The sequence below is a fragment of the Staurois parvus genome, unplaced genomic scaffold (assembly GCF_062004578.1).
Source record: "Staurois parvus isolate SC_StPar_1 unplaced genomic scaffold, SC_StPar_1.0 ptg000646l, whole genome shotgun sequence".
NCBI classification, from domain to species: Eukaryota; Metazoa; Chordata; class Amphibia; order Anura; family Ranidae; genus Staurois; species Staurois parvus.
The window spans coordinates 806,369-827,504 of NW_028318442.1; the positions used below are offsets into that span (position 1 = coordinate 806,369).

At 42.2% G+C, this 21,136-nt stretch overlaps 1 protein-coding gene across 6 annotated transcripts in view; it reads left to right on the forward strand.

Annotated features, from left to right (window-relative positions):
- Window positions 1-21,136, forward strand: part of GSE1 (Gse1 coiled-coil protein) — a 555,158-nt gene that overhangs the window by 483,811 nt on the left and 50,211 nt on the right. Inside the window, exon 1 of one of the 6 annotated variants that reach the window (XM_089693990.1) lies at window positions 12,390-12,551. The exons of the other annotated variants lie outside the window; for them this stretch is intronic. The gene's annotated coding sequence lies outside the window, so the exon portion shown is untranslated. Of the gene's footprint in view, window positions 1-12,389; window positions 12,552-21,136 lie in introns of those variants that run through there. 6 annotated transcript variants of the gene reach the window in all.

Below are 21,136 nucleotides of genomic sequence, written 5' to 3' on the forward strand. Positions count from 1 at the left end.
TTTTCCGCCACACATAGCGTTTTGCTTTTAGGCCAAAAAGTTCAATTTTGGTCTCATCTGACCAGAGCACCTTCTTCCATGTTTGCTGTGTCCTGCACATGGCTTCTCGCAAACTGCAAACAAAACTTCCTATGGCTTTCTTTCAACAATGAATTTCTTCTTGCCACTCTTCCATAAAGGCCAGATTGGTGGAGCCCACAACTAATAGTTGTCCTGTGGACAGATTCTCCCACCTGAGCTGTGGATTTATGAAGCTCCTCCAGTTACCATGGACCTCTTGGCTGCTTCTCTGATTAATGCTCTCCTTGCCCAGCCTGTCAGTTTAGGTGGACGGCCATGTCTTGGTAGGTTTGCAGTTGCCATACTCTTTCCATTTTTGGATGATGGATTGAACAGTGCTCTGTGAGATGTTCAACACTTGGGATATTTTTTCATAACCTACCCTGCTTTAAACTTCTCCACAATTTTATCCCTGACCTGTCTGGTGTGTTCCTTTTTGGCCTTCAAGATGCTGTTTTTTCCATAATGTTCTCTAACACACTTCTGAGGGCTTCACAGAACAGCTGTATTTATACTGCGATTAAACACAGGTGGATTCTATTTACTAATTAGATGACTTCTGAAGGCAATTGGTTCCACTAGATTTTAGTTAGGGGTATCAGAGTAAAGAGGGCTGAATACAAATGCACGCCACACTGTTCAGATATTTATTTGAAAAAAATGTGAAAACCATTTGTCATTATGTGTCACTTTGTGTTGGTCTCTCACATAAAAGACATTAACGTTTTTGGTTGTAATGAGAAAATGTAGAAAATTTCAAGGGGTATGGATACTTTTTTTTTCAAGGCACTGTAGTTGCAATGGTCACATGGTCAACATTTGGCCATACTGTGTATATGTGTGTTCTTTGTGGACAATCCGCAGCTTCCGATAAGTGTGTGTGATATCCGATCAGCACATAGAGGTCAGTGACAGTAAGACTAGCTGAAGAGCTCTGTGCATTCCTTGGTTGGTTAGGACGGGATATCTGGTGAACATGTCCAATGGTATGCTTAAATTTGCAAAGAGACTGAAGGAAAAGATTACCATCATGCCATTTGGGTGTGACAATAACTTCCAACTGACGCTCAACTAATATTTGTACGGCTTAAGAGAAAATTGTCTCCTTGGCATTTAATGGACTGTCATCCCCCGCCATGAATGGCGGGTAAAACTTGGGTGCGTGATCTTGGTTCCATTTTAGTTCTTCTCTGTTGTTTGTAGGCCAAACTGATGTTTTTTGGAATAGTCCTTTTAAAGGTGGCAGCTGATGAGACCTTACTGGTAAATCTTAGTAGTATAATGGATTGGCAAACTAATGTCGAATTCCAAAGACTTTTGGTCCAATCTAGGAGCCAATAGGTAAAGTTGGTAAAAACACATTCCATTGATGACCGTAGAGATACTTTGGGACAGGTGCTTGTATCTGGTTCTCTCAGATGTGATAACTATTTCATGTGTCACCCCACATTACTACCGTTGCACATGGAATATATATATGTACAGTGGGGCAAAAAAGTATTTAGTCAGCCACCAATTGTGCAAGTTCTCCCACTTAAAAAGATGAGAGAGGCCTGTAATTGGCATCATAGGGAGACCTCAACTATGAGAGACAAAATGAGAAAAAACATCCAGACAATCACATTGGCTGATATGGAAAGAATTTATTTGCAAATTATGGTGGAAAATAAGTATTTGGTGAATATGAAAAGTTCATCTCAATACTTTGTTATATATCCTTTGTTGGCAATGACAGAGGTCAAACATTTCCTGTAAGTCTTCACAAGGTTGGCACACACTGTTGCTGGTATGTTGGCCCATCCTCCATGCAGATCTCCTCTAGAGCAGTGATGTTTTGGGGCTGTCGCTGGGCAACACGGACTTTCAACTCCCTCCAAAGGTTTTCTATGGGGTTGAGATCTGGAGACTGGCAAGCCCACTCCAGGACCTTGAAATGCTTCTTACGAAGCCACTCCTTCATTGCCCGGGTGGTATGTTTGGGATCATTGTCATGTTGGAAGACCCAGCCACGTTTCATCTTCAATTCCCTTGCTGATGGAAGGAGGTTTGCACTCAAAATCTCATGATACATGGCCCCATTCATTCTGTCCTGTACATGAATCAGTCGTCCTGGTCCCTTTACGGAGAAACCGCCCCAAAGCATGATGTTGCCACCCGCATGCTTCACAGTAGGTATGGTGTTCTTTGGATGCAACTCGGCATTCTCTCTCGTCCAAACACGACGAGTTGTGTTTCTACCAAACCGTTCTATTTTGGTTTCATCTGACCATATGACATTCTCCCAATCCTCTTCTGGATCATCCAAATGCTCTCTAGCAAACTTCAGACGGGGCCCGGACATGTACTGGCTTAAGCAGGGGGACACGTCTGGCACTGCAGGATCTGAGTCCCTGGCAGCGTAGTGTGTTACTGATGGTAGCCTTTGTTACGTTGGTCCCAGCTCTCTGCAGGTCATTCACTGGGTCCCCCGTGTGGTCCTGGGATTTTTGCTCACCGTTCTTGTGATCATTTTGACCCCACGAGGTGAGATCTTGCGTGGAGCCCCAGATCGAGGGAGATTATCAGTGGTCTTGTATGTCTTCCATTTTCTAATTATTGCTCCCACAGTTGATTTGTTCACACCAAGCTGCTTGCCTATTGCAGATTCAGTCTTCCCAGCCTGGTGCAGGTCTACAATTTTGTTTCTGGTGTCCTTCGACAGATCTTTGGTCTTCACCATAGTAGAGTTTGGAGTGTGACTGTTTGAGATTGTGGACAGGTGTCTTTTATACTGATAACAGTATAAGTTCAAACAGGTGCCATTGATACAGGTAATGAGTGCAGGACAGAGGAGCCTCTTAAAGAAGAAGGTACAGGTCTGTGAGAGCCAGAAATCTTGCTTGTTTGTAGGTGACCAAATACTTATTTTCCACCATAATTTGCAAATAAATTCTTTCCAAATCAGCCAATGTGATTGTCTGGATTTTTTTTTCTCATTTTGTCTCTCATAGTTGAGGTCTACCTATGATGCCAATTACAGGCCTCTCTCATCTTTGTAAGTGGGAGAACTTGCACAATTGGTGGCTGACTAAATACTTTTTTGCCCCACTGTATGTGTGTGTTTTTTATTTATTTAAATATATATATTATACACGTCCCTTTTTTTTTTTTTTTTTTCTTTTTTTTTTTTTTTCTTTTTTTGCATTATGAGAACTCCTTCCAAATAGTTTTATATGTAGAGACAGACTGTTCAACAGATTCCTTATTAAATGGCTCCATTATTACAATTTTAAATGAAGAACATAGACATACCCAATACCCCAGGTTGTCTTTAGAGGTCAAGTAATTAAACTGAAAATGCCCAAAATAGAGTTCTGTTCCTGCGGGAGAACAATTTTCTTGCTTCTCCCTATTTATCCCCCAGACAGCCCCTCCCCTGATATCATGGAACAGCAACAACCTAGCAGATATACTTCTCTGTATATAGATACGGGGATTGGTGTATACTTCTACTGGTAGCAGAGCGGTGATAGAATCGCATGTTGTATTCTGGGTTTCCTGTTCCTTTAACTGCCATCAGCACACCATGGTTTCCTGTTCTCTCCATCCTCGTGCTGTAATGAGGCTCTCGCCATTCTCATCTCTCCCTTTCACTAATCCGCTCTCATTCTGTAGTTTCTTCATTTAGCTCTTACATGTTGATAATCCTCCACTGGCGCCCTGCGTGTCCGTGCTGCTCTCTGCTGGCCAATATGGAGAATGCACTTCAGATGGCAGCAAGAGCACCTGTCTTTGCCTGATGTTCTTTGCACAAGCTCGACTTGCAAGCTAGACCGGGATATTGCAAAGAATGCTCTATATTAGGCATTTTGGCGTTGGCATTAAATAGTGCAGACATCTGTGTGTGTCTACTTTCACACTGATCCACCGCACAAATGCATATGTTTTTTTGGCGCATTTTGCAGCGCTTTTTGCTGTGTTTTCTGAGCATTTTTTTTTAAAGGACACATGACCTACGAACTGCGCCAACACTTCTCAGGCGTTTTCTATTGGTTCCAATAAGAGGCGTTTTTTGGGGTGTTTTTTAACTGAACAAACCTGCTCCAATGATGCTTCCAGCAGGAGTTTTTTTACACCGCAACAGAAGCGCAACACCCCAGTATGAAAATATACATTGACTTGCATAGGGAAGCATTTTTCTTGAGTTTTTCAGGCGCCTTTTTTTTTTTTTTAATGCAAAAGCACTTCAAAACCTCCTCCAGTGTAAGTCTCTTATGTGACTAGCTGAACGTTGTCTGTACACCACTGTGGTATCTGTCAGAGCTATACGTATAATAGTGTAACTGGGAGTGTAAAGCCTAGTACACATGATCAGAAAATTGGACAAAAAATACCGCTTCCGAAGCGATCATATGATAATGTGATTGCTAGTACACAGCTTTCATCTGAAATTATTCGAAGGGAAAAACATGACTTTTTTTTGCTTTGATACCAGATTGTAAGATTTAGTTTCTGTACAGTATTCTGGCGAAAACAATTGGAAGACCAAGACCGCGCATGCTCAGAAAGGAAAGAATACATTCCATTGTTTCCGAAGTTGTATTTTTGTCATACGAGAATTTTTCGTAACTCTAGTAGCCTCTTCATGTTCAATATGAGACTAGCATGCAAAAAAACAACCGGGCAATCATTCGTCCGATATATTGATCATACGTTTGGGGCTTGATCTCCGCTGGTGCAGAGACTGATGTGACTGGCTCAGTGTTCTCTGTACAGCACTGCGGTATATGTCAGAGCTATATAAATGTATAATAATAGTGTTTGACTGTGGGGGGGGGGACATTGGAGTGTAAGCTCCTCTGGTACAGAGACTGGCTGAGTGTTCTCTGTACAGCACTGCGGTATATGTCAGAGCTATATACATGTATAATAATAGTGTGTGACTGTGGGGGGACATTAGAGTGTAAGCTCCTCTGGTGCAGAGACTGATGTGCCTGGCTGAGTGTTCTCTGTACAGCACTACAGTATATGTCAGAGCTATGTAAGTGTATAATAAGTGGCTGTAATGGAACACTAGAGTGTAAGCTCCTCTGGTACAGAGACTGATGTGCCTGGTACACTATTCTCTGTACGACATTATGGAATATGTCAGAGCTATATAATTGCTGCTGTGGCTGTAATTGTCCTGCTGACCTTCATCGCATGTAGCTCTGCATGAACCTGTAGAATTGCTGCGATCCTCTTTTTTTCAGAACAGCACTGCTTTTGGACCCTGTGAGATCAGGGTGTTCTCCGGTTCCAGCACTGCCTTCTCTAGTCCTCAGAGAGAGTCACTGATTGACAATAAATTGCACCTGTGCCTGGAAGCACTGTAAAAAGCCTGCCTAATCTGACTGCAATCGATTTAAAATTCAGATTGTAGAAAAGTGAGTGAATATTATGCCTAATTAATTTTCAAGGCCCCATATTTATGGGAATGCAGTGATTTAGGGATCCCTCCCCCCTTTTTCAGGACAGGTTTGTGAAATGTCCTTGACACTTGGGATGCGCCTTACAAAGCAGCACCAATCAATAGTATGCATGCAATGCTACGTCTGGTGGATTCTCTATTGTGGAGTCTGATGCGAGATTCGGTGGCTGCAGTCTGATGTTTCCATATTTCACGAGGGAGCCATTCTGCACGGGTGACTTGGCGTGACAAGTGCACCTGGACCGCTGTCACTGGAAGATTAATGTAGTGGCGAGGCTCGGCGCTCTCACTGGGAACGGCTGGAAGGCTCTGATGAACCTTCCCCACTCCCCTGAGACCTCAGAACCATCCATGGAAAATGCAGAAATCCAATATTCTCCATGCAGAACCTGCGCCAGGCGCCAAGGCTGACAGAGCGTCGCGATGATAACGGTTCCTCGTCGGCGTGCTCCAGGAGTGACTGTACCGCTAATTATCTCTACACCCTGCATCGTCCTGGGGAGGTCTGGAGACAAAGAACCTCCATCGGGATGGTTGCTGGATTTGGGAAAATGTCTAGAATTTGATTTATTTTCTCAGCTGGTTGGAATTCCTTGTCAGAAGATCAGAGCGTAATCTCTTCAATAAAAGTGTATTTATTAAATCAAACTTTATGCAGAGAGAATGAACTTGGCACATGAATCTGCTCAATGTGCCGGAATTAGGACGCATAGCTGACAGCTTTAAAAATGGGGGGGGGGGGGAATGCCTTTTTGAAGGTAGCAAGAAAAATGCAACATGCCACCAGGAGGGGTGGGCCAACGACATGGGTGTTGCATCACGGTGTATGACTTGTATGGAAGTAAAATCAGCCCTATTATTGGTGTCAGTAACCTCCAACATTGGTGTATTGTTACCCCCCCCCCCCCCCCCCCAAGCATTGGTGGTCAATGTAAGGCAAGTGTTTACTTACCTGAGCACACGCTCCCGCACGGTCACCTCTTTACCCAGTATACAGGGAGCATACCAGTACCCTTTTCACTGCTACCAATCTTCAAGTTGACAGTGGCTTCACCAGAACGCCCTCTAATGCAGGCCATTCATGGTTCGAATTCCGAACAGTTTTTTTTGTCCGAAAATCGAAAATATAATTCGATCGGTAATCCGATGGTGCCATCAATTTTGAAAATCGGCCGACTAAGTCATAAAGTTCACCCCATATAACATGCAAAACTTCTGTTCCTCCCAGGTCACGGCTCATGCGCATATTCTTTTCGGAAAAACTATCGTATGATTTGACCATTGAGTCAAAAATTGGTAGTTTTTCACGAATTTTCCAACATGCCCGATCACAGAAAAGGGGAGGAACCACAAAAATCGTCCGGTGTCATTGACTCTCTAACAGAGTGAAAATCGCCAATTATTATTCTTAGGTCTGGACAAAATATCAGTCGAATTTCGACCCATGTATGGCTGGCCTAAGTGATGGTTTTCAGTGTGGAGATCTCGGAGATCATAGGACTCCCCCCGACAATGCCTTCTGTCCAGAAGGACAGCACCATCTTTAAGTCCTCAATCAGGATCGCCATCTATTCCTGTACAGATATGCCGGCTCAGAGATGACACAATCATGTAAATCCTGGTGTCTGTGCAGTTCTTGGCTGTGTTTACATGACCTGCTACAAAACTAGAATGTACAGTCTGATCACTGGGGGAGAGGAGACTGAGGAAATGCTTCCTCATACCTGCAGCAGACTGATGACATCATCTCAGCCTAGGCAAAGCCACTAAACTAGTGTTTACGGGCAGCTTTTTAATGATAAAAGGTGGAGCTTTTCTGAGAAGTGATACTGTTGCTGTATACATGCCAGGAGTTTATTCATGGATATAAAGTAAAAGTACAAAAAATTGTAAAATGGTTACTTTTTTGCAGAATTTTAGTTCTGAAAAATGTCCTGTTTTCAGCTGGGAAAAAAAAGGGTTTTGAGAAACTGCTGCTTTATTTTGCCTATTCAGTCTGAATTCTGACAGAGAGGGAGTAAATTACAAACAGACACAATTTATGCATTAGAAATAGATGTTTTGATTGTTGAGAATCTTCCCTCTAGTCTGCAGCGGCCTTGTCCTCAATCCAGGCAGCTGATGGGCAATTCTCTGATAACCAGAATTTTCTCTGTAATTGGATTGCAGCCGTCATCTCCTTCCTTCCTTCATGTGTCTGTAGGTAACCTGTATGTCCTGTCCACCCCCCCCCCCCACCCCCACCATAGACCCCCTCCATAGAATGCTGTTTACTTTAGGCCATCAGGGTGATGGTCACAGAGCCAGTCAGTCTGCCCCCTTCCCTGCAGGAACCTGGTTTAAAGGGCAATCAGCGGCCAATTAGGTCGGACACAACACTAGGGGGTCATTCAATAAATGTGCTGGACCGGCTCCCAAATGGGATTCTCTCTGCCCCAGGCCAGGTACTCTGATGACTGCTAAGAGACTTACAGCTGCTTTAAACCAGTAATAGGAGACTGAAACAATGTATGTGTGACACCGGGGGTCATTATTATTATTATACAGGATTTATATATTATTATTATTATTATTATACAGGATTTATATATTATTATTATTATTATTATTATTATTATTATACAGGATTTATATATTATTATTATTATTATTATTATTATACAGGATTTATATATTATTATTATTATTATTATTATACAGGATTTATATATTATTATTATTATTATTATTATTATTATTATTATTATTATTATACAGGATTTATATATTATTATTATTATTATTATTATTATTATACAGGATTTATATATTATTATTATTATACAGGATTTATATATTATTATTATTATACAGGATTTATATATTATTATTATTATACAGGATTTATATATTATTATTATTATTATTATTATACAGGATTTATATATTATTATTATTATTATTATTATACAGGATTTATATATTATTATTATACAGGATTTATATATTATTATTATTATTATTATTATACAGGATTTATATATTATTATTATTATTATTATACAGGATTTATATATTATTATTATTATTATTATTATTATACAGGATTTATATATTATTATTATTATTATTATTATACAGGATTTATATATTATTATTATTATTATTATACAGGATTTATATATTATTATTATTATTATTATACAGGATTTATATATTATTATTATTATTATTATACAGGATTTATATATTATTATTATTATACAGGATTTATATATTATTATTATTATACAGGATTTATATATTATTATTATTATTATTATTATACAGGATTTATATATTATTATTATTATTATTATTATTATTATACAGGATTTATATATTATTATTATTATACAGGATTTATATATTATTATTATTATTATTATTATACAGGATTTATATATTATTATTATTATTATTATACAGGATTTATATATTATTATTATTATTATTATTATACAGGATTTATATATTATTATTATTATTATTATACAGGATTTATATATTATTATTATTATTATTATTATACAGGATTTATATATTATTATTATTATACAGGATTTATATATTATTATTATTATTATACAGGATTTATATATTATTATTATTATTATACAGGATTTATATATTATTATTATACAGGATTTATATAGCGCCAACAGTTTGCTCAGCGCTTTACAATATAAAGAGAGACAATACAGAAACAATACAGTTCAATACAAGAGGGATAGGAGGGCCCTGATCCTGGGAGCTTGCAATCTAGGAGGGAGGGGCTAGTGGTACAAAAGGTAATAACTGTAGGGGATGGACTGGTAGGAGGAGTAGAAGATTCCATTATTAGCTGAGGGCAGGATAGGCTTCCCTGAAGAGATAGTTTTTCAGAGATCGCCTAAAAGTGAGCAGAGTAGGCGATAGTCTGATAAATTGGGGTAGAGAGTTCCAGAGGATGGGGGAAGCTCTGGAGAAGTCCTGGAGACGAGCGTGGGAGGACTAGACAAGGGAGCTAGAGAGCAGGAGGTCAAGAGTGTAAGCTCCTCTGGTGCAGAGACTGATGTGATTGGCTCAGTGCTCTCTGTACAGCACTGCGGTATATGTCAGAGCTATATAAATGTATAATAATATTGTGTGACTGTGGGGGGACATTAGAGTGCAAGCTCCTCTGGTACAGAGACTGATGTGACTGGCTCAGTGTTCTCTGTACAGCACTCCGGTATATGTCAGAGCTATATAAATGTATAATAATAGTAGTTGGTGACTATGGGGTAATTAGAGTGTAAGCTCCTCTGGTGCAGACTGATGACTGGCTCGGTGTTCTCTGTACAACACTATGGTATATATCAGAGCTATAGTGTGTGGCTGGGGAAGAAAGAGATATTAGAGTGTAAGCGGAAACAAAACCGCTAGGACTCAAAACAAGGCTGGAAAGGTGAAAGGATTCCTTGAAACAGATCCAGAAATGCATGGAAGGTTGTGCAGCACTAAAACAAGGCTGGGGAAGCCCGACCAAAACTGAAGTGAAGCAAAAAGAGAGGGCGCCAACCTTGCGCATGACCTCAGTAAACTATGAATTTATTAAATAAAAAATATACTCACAAACAAGGAAGTGTAACCAGCATAAACAGATCCTCAGAATTTAGGAAATTGAAGTGTAGAGCCAGTGTGAGTCACATCATGAGGGTAGGCTCTCAAAGTGAGGCTGATGCATTTCGAAGGGGAACCCTTCATCAGAGCTCTGTGAGTATACATATTTAATGAATTCATAGTTTACTGAGGCAATGGGCAAGGTTGGTGCGCTCTTTCTTTTTGCTTCACTTCACAATTAGAGTGTAAGCTCCTGCGATACAGAGGCTGACATGACTGGCTCAGAATAGTGGTGTGTGGATATGGTTGGGCATTAGAGTGTAAGCTCCTCTGGTGCAAAGACCGATGTGACTGGCTCAGTGTTCTCTGTACAACACTGCGGTATATGTCAGAGCTATATAAATGTATAATAATAGTGTGTGACTGTGGGGGGACATTAGAGTGTAAGCTCCTCTGGTGCAGACTGATGTGACTGGCTCAGTGTTCTCTGTACAGTACTGCGGTATATATCAGAGCTATATAAATGTATAATAATAGTGTGTGACTGGGGGGGACATTAGAGTGTAAGCTCCTCTGGTGCAGAGACTGATGTGACTGGCTGAGTGTTCTTTGTACAGTGCTACAGAATATGTCAGCGTTATATACATGTAAAATGATCATTAGTCTGTGAATATACCAGAGGAGCTTCCACTCTAATGCCCCACCACAGAGAACGATGTGACTGGCTGAGTGTTCTTTGTACAGTGCTACGGAATATGTTGGCACTATATACATGTAAAATAATCATTTAGTATGTGAATGTGGTGGGGCATTAGAGTGTAAGCTCCTCTGGTGCAGCGACTGACTCAGTGTTCTATGGGAGTGTAAGCTTTTCTGGCAAAGGTTCAAAATATTTACACTGTTTGTTGTAGCTTGTTATTGTGTTGCAATATATTTGTCTAGTTTTGTTTTTTTATACAATGTTTGTCTAGTTTTTAGCTTTGTAAATACATTGTATCTAGTTATATTTTTCTTTTGTGTTTTAGCCTTGTTCTGTATTGTGTGTTTTGTTTTTTTATGTACAACACCACCGCAGATGAAGACGCTATATACATGTTAACGGGCAGACTGACAACTCGTGGGGCCCCCGGGCAATAGGGGCTCATGGGGCCCCTGTGTCCTTGCCCAAACTCAAAAAAGCCTATGAAAAAAGGTCCAGGGGCATCTCATGGGGCCCCTACTGACCCCGGGCCCTCGGGCAGTGCCCAAGTTTCCAAATGGTCAGTCCGCCCCTGCATGTAAAATAATCATTAGTCTGTGAATATGGTGGGGCATTAGAGTGTAAGCTCCTCTGGTGCAGCGACTGACTCAGTGTTCTATGGTAGTGGTAACATTGGAGTGTAAGCTTTTCTGGCAAAGTTTCAAAATATTTACACTGTGTGTTGTAGCTTGTTATTGTGTTGCAATGTATTTGTCTAGTTTTTGGCTTTTTATACAATGTATGTCTAGTTTTTAGCTTTTGTAAATACATTGTATCTAGTTATTTTTTTCTTTGTGTTTTTAGCTTTGTTTTGTAGTGTGTGTGTGTTTGTTTGTTTTTTTTGTACAACACCACCGCAGATGAAGGCGCTATATACATGTAAAATAATCATTAGTCTGTGAATGTGGTGGGGCATTAGAGTGTAAGCTCCTCTGGTGCAGCGACTGACTCAGTGGTCTATGGTAGTGGTAATATTGGAGTGTAAGCTTTTCTGGCAAAGGTTCAAAATATTTGCACTGTGTGTTGTAGCTTGTTGTTGTGTTGCAATGTATTTGTCTAGTTTTGGCTTTTTATACAATGTATGTCTAGTTTTTAGCTTTTTAAATACATTGTATCTAGTTATATTTTTCTTTTGTGTTTTTAGCTTTGTTTTGTAGTGTGTGTATGTGTGTTTTTTTTTTTGTTTTTTTTGTACAGCACCACCGCAGATGAAGGCGCTACATAACCCACTGCTATAAAATTGTGTGTCCTCAATAGTGTATCAGCCAGGAAAGCCCTTTGTATTTATGTTATGGATTCTTCTGTGCCACTATCCCCTCCACCTTCCCCTCACACCCCCCCCTTTCCCCTTGCTGGGAGGACACAGCGGGGTCAGACGCCCCCTGATCGCTGCTGCCTCAGACGCTTTGAATAGACTCCTCTGCTGAGTCTCATGACAAAACAGTCAGTGTTATCTGCAGGCTGCCTGCTTGGGGAGATGGGGCCAGCCCATGTGACGCTGGTGGCAGCTGTTCTAGGCTCAGTGTCAGCTTGTTTTCACAAGGCAAGTGTGCTGTTGCTTTGTTAGATAAGCCCAGGCGCTCTGGAGGAGCATTATGCTGTGTCCCGGAGCCTTTATCCGCAAAGCGTGCGATTCAGCCCGTCGACTCGGCGGAAACTGAGCCAAAAATAAGAGGGGGAGAGCGGACGCCAACCTTTGTAGTAAGCAGACTTCTCCGTCTCTTTTTGCTGCGCACCGTATGTTTTTTAAACCTTTTGTCTTTTGTCTTTGTCGTCTCTCTGTGTGTACAGCCTTTTGGGAAATTGTACAACGCCACGTGAACTGTGGGTGCTTTAGAAAAGCTTGGGGGTATTTGTGGAGCAGGAATGGCTGCTGTTTTTAGTTGGGTTCATAAGTTCCTGGAAAGAAGTATTGCTGCTCCAATTCAAAGCATGCGCCCCGCGTCTTATATGCGTGGTTTTTTAAAGGGGGGGGGAGGGATGCTACACGCATATTGGTAGATTTGATGCCCTAGTCCCATCACTGTTGGCTGTCCAGGATTAGAGCAATGACGGCTGCAAATGCCCACAAATCTATCTCAAATCCTGCATGATGCGGTGAGGTTTACGGTGGATTGTCGCAGGATTCAGCGTGCATCTTGATAAATCCCTACAGTGTACAGTAACGATCTGTCTGCCTGATTGTAGCATCGATCTGTCTCATCAATGCCCCCCCTTTCCCCTGTCCTTGCTTTTTGTTATGGATATTATCCCCCTCCCTCTGTTCTGAGTCACTTGTGTCTGATGGCAAGGGGTGTCTCTGCAAAGTTTAGATTGAAATGGGTCAGATCTTTCAGTGCAATGTCTGTCACTCCTGGTTGGACTGGTTACCAGACCCCGCAGAAATCTTCTGCTCAGGAAATGGATGCTGTGGAAGCATAGCAAAGTGTTTTATGTTGCATCAAATAATAATCTGCTGTGTGAAGATGTTTCTATGAGAAGTGGTCACTCATTGTTACCCCAGTGAACTGTTACATCTCTTATCAGACTGTGCATGCTGGGCCGGGCCAAGGGATAGGCAAAGCAGGCGGCTGTCTTGGGCTCTTTATTAGTGGGGAAGCCCAAAAAGGGCAGGACCTGCAACCTAAGGGGTCATTCACACTAAACTTTATTTCTAACTCTTGCCAAACGCCCCTATAGCATTATACAGGCGTTTTTAATGCTCCCCAAATGCCCTATGCGCAGTCTTGAGACATTTGATAGGCGTTTGCAAAGCGTTAAAACCGCACCACAAATGCCTATAATGAAGTTAAATGATATTAACGCCTCGCCACTGCAAATGCCTGCCAGGCGTTTGAGGAGCTGCACCATAGACTTGAATGGAAGGCTTCAACTCCTCCTGACTCCACAGGAGGCGTCAGTTTTGCCACAACACTAACACTTCAGTGTGAACAGCACTGTGTGCTGCCAAGTGCAGAATTTTCATAGGCATTTGAGAAGCGTTAAAAACGCTTTCCAAATGCCTGTCTGACACCAGCTGACAAAGCTAATGTGAATGTAGCCTAAGGCATGCCATTCATTTTAATTGTCTTGTTGGTTGAGCGAAAAAAAAAAAAAAAAAACCCTGATTCTCCCAGCCATACACTCAATGTGGATGGGGGAATCTTTCTCACTGAGTTATTGTATCCTCACAGTGAAGAGACTTCCCCACTATCAGAATACACTGATCAGTGCCACCAGCTATAGTTGGTAGCACTGATCGATCATGAAAAAACCCGACAGGCTGGCCGATCAACTTCTGTACAGCCACTGTCCCCCATACCTGGATTGCAAGGCGGCCTGTCCCTGCTGAAATAGCTGAATTTCGATCCATGAATGGCTGCCTTAAGCTTTGGCCTTTTGGGTGCTAAAGGACCCTGTCTTGGCATTGGCTATACCCATGGCTGGGCTGACGGGTAGACAGGGGAATGCTGTCATGGGTGCTTCAGCAAGAAGGGGGTTCAGAAAGGGCAGGACCTGCCAGCTAGACTGCAGAGGTAGTTCACAGCTTGTGGTCACACTTTCTCCTCCTGCTTGGTACCTTGTCCCAGGCTGTCCTGCAGGCATACTAAATGCAACAGCGATCCGGCCCAATAGCAGAGCCTGGTTTGTTTAAACCAACATATTAAACATTCCCAAAAAGTTGTTTTGTTTTTTTATTTTGTTTTGTTTTTTTCCCACTTGTTGACAACGGTCACGTTTTGCTGCCGATGTATCTGTGTGTATACAGTCAGGTCTTAAAGAGTGAGTTACCCTTCAAGAAACATACATTCACACAAGGGCGTGCCGGTTTGGAGGACTGCGCCCTTTTTCGTTACAGTATTGGCGGTATTACTGACTCCAAGATTAATGTCACAAATAGAAGATCCACCTTTTTATTTATTTCAGGTACTTATATAGCGCTGTCAGTTTACACAGCACTTTACATATATATTGTACATTCACATCAGTCCCTAACCCTCAAGGGGTGTACAATCTAAGGTCCCTAACTCACATTCATACATACACATACTAGGGACAATTCAGACAGGAGCCAATTCACCTACCAGCATGTCTTTGGAGTGTGGGAGGAAACTGGATTTCCCAGAGGAAACCCACGCAGGCACAGGGAGAACATGCAAACTCCAGGCAGGTGATGCCGTGGTTGGGATTCGAGCCAACGACCCGAGTACTGCCAGGCGGAAGTAACCATTTAGCGACTGTGCTTTTTAAAGTTGATGTAAATTCTACGGATGATATTTACGTTGCTCATTGTTCTGTGTATCAGAAATAATTCTGTTTTTTTTTTTTTTTTTTTTTTCTCCCCCTTAAAATATTAGCCTTTTTTTACACCCATGTCAGTGCTGCTGATCTCCTCCAGCCTCTTCAGCCACTTCTGTCTACATGCACTGTAGCCTTGGCTGCACATCATTGCTCTGGTCCAGCTCCCTGCCAACAGTGACAACGGTGGACTATGCCTGTTCAATGTGTCTCAGCCCAACCACTTGTAATCTCCACCAAGGGGCACATGTGACAGGGTGGCAACGCAGAATCACAATTGGGAGACCAGGACCGAGCGTTGTCACGTCATAACAGGACAAGTGAACAAGGACCTTTGTGTCAGGGGTTAATAAGCAGAGTGCATGCCTAGGTTCTTGATTTTATACACCTGAATCCAAAGATTTGGAGGGCTGGCCCTATACTGTTACTAATTTTTTTTTTTCTCTCTAGTTTCATCCAGCTGCTCTTCCTCTCCATGCTTTCCATTATCGCCCACAGCTAGAAGACCTGCCATAGTCTCAGAAGGGTTCAATCCTATATTTTTCTTTTTTCCTCTTCTCTCTCTCCTTGATCCCATGGTGACACAGACAGAGATTGTCTGCCTGATCAACACACAGGAGGTCTTCATGAGTAGGCGGCTGGGAGGCATTTTAGCCTCTGGGAAATTCTTCTGCCTCTCTTTTGTTGCCTGCTTATCAATGGCTAGATGGATCTTCTAAGCTGGAAGCTCTTCCTCGCTCTCTCCCCTCATCACTGGCAGGGAAGAGGCAATATTACCCGTTGGGCTGTGTTGGGAGTACATTGTAGGTCCTCTGGATACCACTCGGTGCTTGCCTGGTTTCTTACGGCTTTGATAATTCGCTCCCAGTCACACTTGTGTGTGCATTTTTCAGGGGATTTTTCTTTTTCTAGTGCATTTTCGGCCTTTTAGAATTTGTTTTATCCACTGGAAAGCTAATTTACTAGGGATGCACCGTTTGAGACCCGAGTACGAGTATCAATGCTTTTTCTCAAGTACTCGCCGATATCAATTACCGATACATATTTTGCCCTTGGATGCATTTATTTTTTTACGGTTTACATCACTGATATTTTTCTCATGCGATTTGACAGTTCACAATCGCGACAAGTCGCAACTATTTGCGATTTTAATTGGAACTTGCAATGACTTCTGCTAAATGAAGCCACAAGCCGCAATGAAATCAGAGGTCCAAAGCTGCACTGTGCTGCTTTGAAATTGCGTTACTGCCGCACGATTTCAGAGCCACAGATCAATGCAGTTTGCAATGAAATCGCAAAAAAAGTTTTGGTTTTAGTATTTAGTGCAAATGTTTAGTATCTGTACCGATATCTGCGCAACCCTATTAATTGCTAAGAGGAGAAGAGGCAATAAATTGCACAAGTGTGGGTTTTTGTTTTTTTAAACGCACTTCCATTGACGATCTATAGGGTCCAAAAATGTGCGACTGCTCCAAAGAAGCTCTTGTATTTTTCAAGCCTTGAGAAACAAGTGACATGAGTACCATTGAATGTGAGAATCTTGACGTTTGAAGCACTTCGGGAAATGTGCGCTTCAAATCGATCAGGTGTGATTGGGGTCTCGTGCTTGAGCATAGGCAGTTTCAGGCATTTTTTCTATTTTCAAGCTACAGGTAGTTGAGCCAATGGGAAGACAATATAATCTGCGGAATGTCAACAACCACGTATCTTCCTTCACGCTTGCCATGGTTCTTGTAATGAGTGTTTTAGTGGGCTCAAAGGTTCTTGTGGGCCATCACTAGCCAGATGAGTCTACACATTCATCATGGACACCCCCTAAATCCTCCATTTTGGAGGTTGCTAGGAGTAGGAGACAGATTCTTGGGTTGCATATTTTTGGGCTGTCCCAATAAAGTCTACAGTGCATCCAGAAAGTATTCACAGCGCTTAACTTTTGCCACATTGTTATGTTACAGCCTTATTCCAAAATGGATTAAATTCATTTTTTTCCTCAACATTATACAAACAATACCCCATAATGACAACGTGAAAGAAGTTGGTTTCGAAAACCTCATATACATAAGTATTCACAGCCTTTGCCATGACACTTAAAATTGAGCTCTGGTGCATCCTCTTCCCACTGATCATCCTTGAGATGTTTCCACAACTTGATTGGAGTCCACCTGTGGGAAATTCAGGTGATTGGACATGATTAGGAAAGGCATAAACCTGTCTATATAAGGTCCCACAGTTAGTGCATGTCAGAGCACAAACCAAGCCATGAAGTCCAAGGAATTGTCTGTAGACCTCTAAGACAGGATTGTATCAAGGCACAGATCTGGGGAAGGGTACGGAAAATTTTCTGCAGCACTGAAGGTTCCAATGAGCACAGTGGCCTCCATCATATGTAAATAGGAGAATTTTGGAACCACCAGGAATCTTCCTAGAGCGGGCCGCCCGACCAAAATGAGTGATCAAGGGAGAAGAGCCTTAGCCAGGGAGGTAACCAAGCACCCCATGGTAATGCTGAAAGAGCTCCGGCATTTCTCTGTGGAGAGAAGAGAACCTTCCAGAAGAACAACCATCTCTGCAGCATTCCACCAATCAGGCCTGTATGGTAGAGTGGCCAGACGGAAGTCACTCCTCAGTAAAAGGCAAATGGCAGCCCACCTGGAGTTTGCCAAAAGGCACCTGAGGGACTCTCAGACCATGAGAAACAAAACTCTCTGGTCTGATGAAACAAAGAACTCTTTGGCCTGAATGCCAAGCGTCATGTCTGGAGGAAACCAGGCACCGCTCACCACCAGGCCAATACCATCCCTACAGTGAAGCATGGTGGTGGCAGCATCATGCTGTGGGGATGTTTTTCAGTGGCAGGAACTGGGAGACTAGTCAGGATCGAAGGAAAAATCAATGCAACAATGTATAGAGAGATCCTTGATGAAAACTTGTTCCAGAGAGCTTTGGACCTTAGACTGGGGCGACGGTTCATCTTTCAACAGGACAACGACCCTAAGCACACAGCCCACATAACAAAGGAGTGGCTACGTGCCAACTCTGAATGTCCTGGAGTGGCCCAGCCAGACTTGAACCCGGTTTGAACATCTCTGGAGAGATCTAAAAATGGCTGTGCACCGACGCTCCCCATCCAACCTGATGGAGCTTGAGAGGTACTGCAAAGAACAATGGGACAAATTGCCAAAAAATAGGTGTGCCAGGCTTGTAGCATCATACTCAAAACGACTTGAGGCTGTAATTGGTGCTAAAGGTGCTTCCACAAAGTATTGAGCAAAGGCTGGGAATACTTATGTACATGGGGGTTTTTTCGTTTTTTATTTTTAATAAATTGCAAAGATTTCAAAACTAACTTCTTTCACGTTGTCATTGTGGGGTATTGTTTGTAGAATGTTCAGGTAAAAAAAATGAATTTAGTCCATTTTGGAATAAGGCTGTAACATAACAAACTGTGGCAAACGTTAAGCGCTGTGAATACTTTCTGGATGCACTGTATGTAGCCAAAAAACACGACTCTGCACTTCAAAAGCTCATGTGCTTATTTGCATGACAAGCGGCAGCACAACACTCAGGTGTGAATGGGCACCATTGAATATAATGCACAGCTTCATGGTGAGCATTTGTCATGCTTTGGGGAAAAGTGCTACAAATTGCTCAGGTGTGGATGGAGAGCTTTGACAATTAAATCTTGCTGGGCTGCTGTGGATGTTCCCGATGATAGGTTAGGTATAAGAACCTCTATCTGGATGATGAGATTGGTTGTAACCAGAGTACATTAATCGAATGGCTGATCGGACTGCAGATTTTTGTTAGCATGGCATATGGAGGAGTCCACCGACGCACTCAATTGTCTGGCAAAATGAGTCCTCAGAGGGAGGGAAAAGATGAACAGGATGCCATTCATGTGCAATGGACGATGAGAGCAGCCAGCTTTGAAGTTTGTAGATATATTGCTAATGGCAGTCCAGCCGGTCCTTAGGACTTCATTTTATTGTGGCTTTGGGTACTTTAAGAGTTCTGGGTGTCTGTCTGCTCATGGAAGACATCCTAGCAATACAGTGATGAGCCCCAATCTCTGGGAAATCTCAATTTCTGTTGGTTTTGTTGCTTATGTCACTGGACCATCCATTCATCTAAGAGCAAGCACTGTGTCTGTGAGAATTCAGAACCCACAGATATAGGTTTTGTTTCTCTTTATCCTTCCAACATTTCATTCTGTTCAGTCATATCTGAAATGTATGACTCCATTACCCTTATTCACTGTCGCTGGTCTGCTTGCTGGAGTGTGAATGAGAATCTGTGCACTGTTGCGGTCCTGCCTGTGCTCTTCTCTTTACTGAATGCCCCTCCCTCAATCCAGCTTCTAAAGCCTGAAACATGTTGGTATTGTGCGATGCAGCAGATCAAAGGTTTCGCTGTACCGGCACCACCACTCTAAGCATGATAACCTGATGTGCATTGCGGGAGGAATACAAAAATATAAATCACACAACAGTGTCCTGTTGCTATAAGTACAGTCATAGACTTGCAATACCCAGTATGTTGTCCCTGAAAGGGCAAGGGGGTAGAGATGACTGAGCAGACCTATCTGCTGCAAATTCTGGTGGTCTGTGGCTGCACTGAGATGCTTCCCAGTCTGGTATTGGCATTGCTGGGTGGACTGACCTTGTGTTCAGTTCACGGCTTGCGTGAAATGTCACTTGGCCGCTCCCTGTCCTGTCCTGGCCCCGTGAGCCCTTGTACAAATGTCAACAAACAGTATTGGGCTGTGTATCCATTAACATTCCCGTTACTGACCCCAGAAAACTAATTTGCTTCCTGGTAGCAGAGGTCACCTGATAACCACTACACTGGGAAATCTCAACACAAAAGAGGCAATTTTCAAAACATTTTTTTTTTTTCATGTATATAGCACTGACAGATCCGGCAGCACTTTACATGTTGTGGCTTGAGCATTAATTGACAAGGTGAAGTGTTTTGGCAGAAAGTTTGATTTTTCTCAAGTCACCTTGTTGCTCTGCTTCCTTTTGTTGACTTATTTTGCTCTCTGGATGGGGAAGGATTTGGTCTCTGGATAGTGTAGAAGGGCCCCGGTTGGGGGGGGGGGGGGGGGGCAGGAGTGTACAAGGAAAAGTGTGGTAGGGTTTGGTCTTGAGAGAAAGCATGGAAGGGCTTGGTCAGGAGTCATGCTGGACCCAAGGAACCTCTTTGGTCCTGATTTTCTGGAGAACTGTAGATTTCACTAGTGTCGTCCTAAGTTGGTGTTTCCCTCTACCCACAAGTAGAGGTGAAAACTTGGAAGTCGGAGAACCTCCAGTAGTGGTATTGGGGGTTCTCCGACTTCTTTGTTTACTTGGGATGTTGTCAGCAATCCATGGACTTATGATGTTGTTCTCTCTGTCTAGGTGAAAATTTGAGGCCAAAAAAAAAAAAATGCCCCAAATAGCTAAATCAATAAGCTACTTCTATGCAAATAAATCTTCTACTAGTTAAAGCCACCTTGTTTTTTAAAGTTTCAAGAATTCCTCCCCCTTAAACGTGCAGGTGAGTGATTAGCAATAGAAAGTACAGGCAGTCCCCGAGTTACATACATGTGACTTGCATACGACTCCTACTTAAGTAGACTTCACCTCCAAGAATCGCCCGTTCTTAACCTCTGAAACCACTAAGCAACTTATTCACTCCCTGGTTATCTCTCGCCTTGACTATTGTAACTCCCTCCTCATCCCGACCTCATCGCAGGCTATAACCTCTTCAGTCTATCATGAATGCTGCTGCCAGACTCATCCACCTTACTACCCGTTCTCTATCTGCCACCCCTCTCTGCCAATTTTCCACTGGCGTCCATCCCTCCATTGGCTTCCCTTTGCCCAACGAATAAAATTCAAAACATTAACAATAACATATAAAGCCATTTAAATTCCGCCCCAAATTTCATCACCAATCTTGTCTCCAAATATCACCCAAACCGTCCTCTCCACTCCTCCCACGATCTCCTGCTCTCTAGCTCCCTT